This window comes from Triturus cristatus, chromosome 6 (assembly GCF_964204655.1).
Source record: "Triturus cristatus chromosome 6, aTriCri1.1, whole genome shotgun sequence".
Taxonomy (NCBI): domain Eukaryota; kingdom Metazoa; phylum Chordata; class Amphibia; order Caudata; family Salamandridae; genus Triturus; species Triturus cristatus.
In genome coordinates, this window is record NC_140589.1 from 1181414594 (window position 1) to 1181420648 (window position 6055).

Genomic DNA, 6055 nt, shown 5'->3' on the forward strand with positions numbered 1-6055 from the left:
CCTAGAATCCGAATACATCATCAAATTATGCAGCAAGTTCCCGGGAGGGCTTAATCATGAGGAGGACCTCCATATACATCTTGGATAGCTGGATTATATATTTATACTTTGTGACTAATATAGATAAAGGCACACATCTTTTTGGTCTGAAACAGAGTTATAGGACTTTTTGGTACTATTGTCCAGCAGTTTTCCTTTTCCTCTTCTTTCCCCTACTCGCTCTTTTGGTAAAAAACACCTCTGACAGGAATGGATTGATTATTTTCGTTTCTCTGTATATACACACATATATATATACTTTTTCCTGTATTCTAACTTTCTCTTAACTTTCTCATCTTCTAATTTTTATCCCTTTCCTCACACATTTGTCCTGGCAACGATGGGTGATGAACTTCCCATAACCATCTAAGGAATATGCACACATGTTTGGGCCATTTCTTGTTTTCAAGAGCGGCTGCTCGAAGTACAGTTGAATTGGCCCAATGATTTTTTCTTTCTAACTTTCTGAAGTATTTCGCCCTCTATGACTTTTTATATAATGTGTGACCCACAGGTGGTCGGATTGAGGGGCTTTTTTGCTCCCGTAGTAGATGGAAATGAAAAAGATTTCTTTTTCTGTTAGTAGTGGGACTTGCCATAAGTTTTTGTAACAGAGGATGTTATATTAATAATTTATACACAAGCGGAGCACTATATTATTATAAATAAGAAATGAATTCAAGATTAGAGCATTTTTGCCACTTGGCATTTATTCTAATTTATAAATTGTTGAATTCTTTTGCCCGGAGTAGGATATTAGTATGTGTAGGTTTTTTATCAATCACATGCGAACTGGTCATATATATACATTTTTTCATCGTATTTCACTTTGTAGAATGTTGTATATGTATGTTGCATTAATTTGATTCAATGTTTGATTTTACGTAAAATTATTGTGACAGTTTGTCTTTCATTGGATATGCACTGTGTATTGATTGTTAACATACTCTGTCCTCTATGTCTACTTATTTTTGAGGAAGTGTTCTTAAGCCCATGACCACTTCCGGGTCACTGAATGACTTTTTGACAAAGACAGTTGTTGTTGAAACGCGTCAAAGTCAATAAACTTGTTTTCTCGCTGATTGGAATCCTGAGTGCGACTTTTCTCTTATGCTGCAGGAGCGTAAGGCTTTATAAAATATATATATATACATATATATATTCACAGAAAAAACCATAGGTTTCAGGCACGTTATAGTTAGGAATTAGCATTTAAAAAACCTCAGAAATTCACTGATGTCATGAGTGATGTCACTGACCATGTCATGAGTGATGTAATATGTGACGTCATCAGCAGTGCATTGCGGGCGCGCGAGTTATAGTTAGCTGAACTAACTATAACGTGGGAATTTCAATGGTTTTGTACAAGTGAAAAGTCCAGCTAACTATAACACCCCTGAAACCTATGGTTTTTTCAGTGAATATATATATATATATATAATCTACTGGCAGTCGCCAGTAGATAGTTATAGTTAGGATCGTGTTTCCATAGGAAATCCGCAACATTCTATTTTGAATAACTTTGGCACCGATTGACGAATCCTCGCAAAATTTTCAAAATAGGTGGGGCGCTCCGCTCCGCTCCTTCCCTGAAAGTCTCGGGGGGGATTCGTCAAGTGGGGGCTGAGAAAAAGGGGGGGTCCCAAAACACGTTTTCCCCATGCATTTTTCCATAGGACCTTTAGTCCAAGCTACAGCCCGAACGGCTGAACAGAATTACTTGAAATTTGGCAGAGAGGTAGTCCTCAGGTCAGGGATGTGCCTTTTGCAGGTCTGGTGTAAATCTGTTCAGTATTTCCTGAGAAAATAGCATTTAAAAGCATATATATATCTATAAGCGCACACCGTGCGCGTACCGTAAAACTTACCGTACGTGCACGCTGCCGTGCGCGAGCGCGATTCTGATTGGTTGTTAGATCTTAGTAAACATTCGAATCGGTCGAAACCAGGAAGTGTCGGCCGCCATTTTGTCTCTCGCAGTCTGAGGGGGTGAAAAACAAAGGTGGAGAACGTGAAAAGGGGGCAGGGTGGACAGTTCCTGACCCCCTAGCCTTTGTCAGGGGGTCACAGAAGGACCCCCAAGGGCCAAAATTTCCTTTAATTTTTTTGCGAAAAATCGCGGAGTACGCGTAGCGTGCGCGTACGGTAGAAACTGAAACATTCTGCGAAGCGCACCGTGCGCGTAGGGTACGCGCACGGTGAAAAACCTTAAAAAAAATACTTAACTTAGCATTTAAAAAAACATACAAATTCACTGAAAAAAACATAGGTTTCACATACGTTATAGTTAGGAATTAGCATTTAAAAAAACTTGCAAATTCACTTAAGAAACCATAGGTTTCACACATGTTATAGTTAGCTGGACATTTCACTCGTCAAAAACCATTGAAATTCCCCCGTTATAGTTAGTGCAGGCAACTATAACTCACGCGACCGCAATCGTCTGCTGATGACGTCAGATATTACATCACTGATGACATATGTGTCTTTCTGAAAAAAAAATATTTGTAATATACGTATAGCTAAAAATTAATGGAAGAAGACATGGGTAAATAATTGTCTAAATACAGTGATGTAATATCTGACGTCATCAGCAGAGGATTGCGGTCGCGTGAGTTATAGTTGCCTGCACTAACTATAACGGGGGAATTTCAATGGTTTTTGACGAGTGAAATGTCCAGCTAACTATAACATGTGTGAAACCTATGGTTTTTAAGTGAATATATATATATATATATATATATATATATATAGTACCTACTGGCGGTCGCCAGTAGGTAGTCATAGTTACAACCTAGTCTCCATAGGAAAAGCATTTTTTGATTTGCTAATAACTTTGGCGACGTTTGATGAATCTTTGCGAAATTCTCCAAACAGAAGTCTATCCAGGTCAGCTCCTACCCTGATAGTTTGGGGGTGATTCGTCAATCAGGGTCTGAGAAAAAATAGGGGTCCCAAAACGCGTTTTCCCCATGTTAATTTCCATAGGAAATTGTGCGACGAGCTACAGCCCGAACTGCTGAACGGAATTACCCCAAATTTGGCAGAAAGGTAGAGCTTGGTTCAGAAAGCGACCTTTTTTATAAATGGTGTAAATCCGTTCAGTAGTTTTTGAGAAATTCAAAGAATAAGAGTCAAAAAATCAATTTCCCATAGAAAACTTTGTGAAAGGCTGGAGCCGAAACTACTGAACGGAAGTGAGAGAGAGAAGAAGACAAAGAGAAAGAATGAGAGAGAGAAAGAGTGAGATACAAGGAAGAGAGAAAGAGAGAAACAGTGTGAGAGAGAGAAGAGAGAGAGAGAAAGAGTGAGAGAGGGGAGAGTCAGAAAGACTGAGAGAAAGGAGGAGAGAAAGAGTGAGAGAGAGAGGAAGACAGAGAAAGAGAGAAAGAGTGAGAGAGAGAAAGAGTAGGATACAAGGAACAGAGAGAGAGAAACACTATGAGAGAGAAGAAAAGAGAGAGAAAGAGTGAGAGAGAGGAAGAGAGAGAGAAAGAGAGAGAGAAAGGAGAGAAAGAAAGAATACGAGAGAGGGAGAGACAGAGAAAGAGAGAAAGTGTGAGAGAGAGAAAGGAAGAGATGGAGAGGGAGAGGGAGTGTTGACACTGGAGAAAATCTTCACAGCTCACCTTTGTACCACCGGTGTGTCTCCAACCACGTGCCGGGACATAGTGCACCCTCAAGTTTAGTCATCTGAAAGATAGTATAGAATTAGTAATTGCAGAGTACATACAACTGTACACGGCTAATTTGCAGTTTCGCAAATATGCACTCAGGCTGCTACAGCCCATCCACTCCCACTGCTCGAAGGTGTCTGTGCGGTCTTGTGCGCCCAGGCAGCTGCACAATATCCACTCCCACCGCCCAGAAGTGTCTGCCCGCTGCTGCGGAAAGAAGCCTCTCTGCTCACCTTCTGCCACCAGCGTGTGTGTAAGACGGTCCACCATGTGTCGATGCAACTTTCTCAGGTGTTGTCAGGATGGCCACGCATCTTCACAGGTTCTACACACTTTCAACTGTGGTGGTGTGGGGGGGTCAATTCGTGAATCACAGCCTGTTAGATAAAAAGCAAGATAAGATTGTGCATCATGCGTCCATCAAAGGAGAGAGAAAGAGAGAGAGAGAGAAAGAAAGAGTGAGTGGAAGCCAGAGAGAAAGAGACAAACAGTGGGAGTGAGAGGAAGAGAGAGAGAAAAAGAAAGAGTGAGAGGAAGGCAGAGAGAAAGAGTGAGAGAGATGAAGAGAGAGGGAAAGAGTGAGAGTGAGGAAGCGAGAGAGAGAAAGAGTGAGGGTGAGGGAGGGAGAGCACAAGAGTGAGAGAGAGGAAGACAGAGAAAGAGAGAAAGAGTAAGATACAAGGAAGAGAGAAATAGAGAAACAGTATAATAGAGGAAGAGAGAGAGAAACAGTGTGAGAGAGAGGAAGAGAGATAGAGAAAGAGTGAGAGAGAAGAAGAGAGAGAAAGAAAGAATGAGAGAGAGAGGAAGAGACAGAGAAAGAGAGAATGTGTGAGAGAGAGGAAGAGATAGAGAGTGAGAGAGAGGGAAAGTATATGAGTAACAGAAAGGAAGAGATAGATAGGGAGAGTGAGTGTTGACACTGTGGAGAAAATCCTCACAGCTCACCTTTCTGCCACCGGTGTGTCTCCAACCACATGCCAGGATATAGGGCAGCCCTCAAGCTTAGTCATCTGAAACATAGTATGGAATCAGTAATGGATGAATACACACAACTGTGCACGCCTAAATCGCTGTCCCGTCTTTGTGTATCCAGGCTAGTGTACCCCATCCACTTCCACTGCCCAGAGGTGTCTACCTGCTGCTGTACACCCAGGCTGCTGCACCCCATCCACTCCCACTGTCCATAGGTGTTTGCCCGCTGCTGTGCACCCAGGCTGCTGCACCCCATCCACTCCCACTGCCCAGAGGTGTATGACAGCTGCTGCACCCCACTCACTCCCTCTGCCCGGAGGTGACTGCCCACCGCTGCACAAACAAGCCTCTCTGCTTACCTTCCACCACCGGCGTGTGTCGAAGAGGGTCCACTACGTGCCGAAGCAACCTCCTCACCCATTGTGTATACGCAGTAAACTGAGCTCACAATTCAGGTTGAGTGTTGATTGCAGGATGTCCACGCATCATTGCAGGCCTGCTAGACAAAAAGCAAGATAAGATTGTGCGTCATGCGTCAATCAAAGGAGAGAGAAAGAGAGATAGCGAGAGAAAGAGAGATAGAGAAAGAAAGAAAGAGTGAGAGGAAGACAGAGCGAAAAAGAAAGAAAGTGGGAGGAATACAGAGAGAAAGAGAGAAAAAGTGAGAGAGACGAAGAGAGAGAAACCGTGAGAGAGAAGAAGAGAGAGAGAGAGAAAGAGTGTGAGAAAGAGGAAGATAGAGAGAAAGAGAGAAACAGTGTGTCACTCTGTGAGCCAAGTCCCAAAACATGGCCAACATGGAAGGTACGGAAATCACTGACTCTACATTGATCCATAGTTCCCACACAGAAAGATGGTGGACATGACACATCTGTGTGGATGTGAATTTTTATTGCACATTCAGTGGAGTATTGCAGCTGTAGCAATACAGGGCCATGCAAAGTCCAAATTTCAGTTTTTGGGACATGGAGGGCAGCCAATTAGAGACAAGCTTGTTGTCGGAGTTAGGCTGCGCCAACATATGTACTTCTGCAATCACTCTGCCAATCCCCACAAACTTATATAAATTCACTATACACTCTCCTTGTAGTACTCTAATCATCCAGTCTCTCTTACGTACTTGTACAATGACCAAGACAAAGTTTCATAACCAAAGTTTTCTCCCACTGTCAAAGGTAAGTTGGTTGCATATGCTGTACAGAGCACAATGTAATGTGGTAGGGCCCAGGGGCAGCATGTTGCATACATAATGAACACACGGACACAGATAGATAGTGGAACTGGGTACGGGCACGTGAGCTCGACTCCTTTTTATTACCAGGGTCACATGTCCAGTAATGTCTGTGCTGGATGCGTGTGGGGTG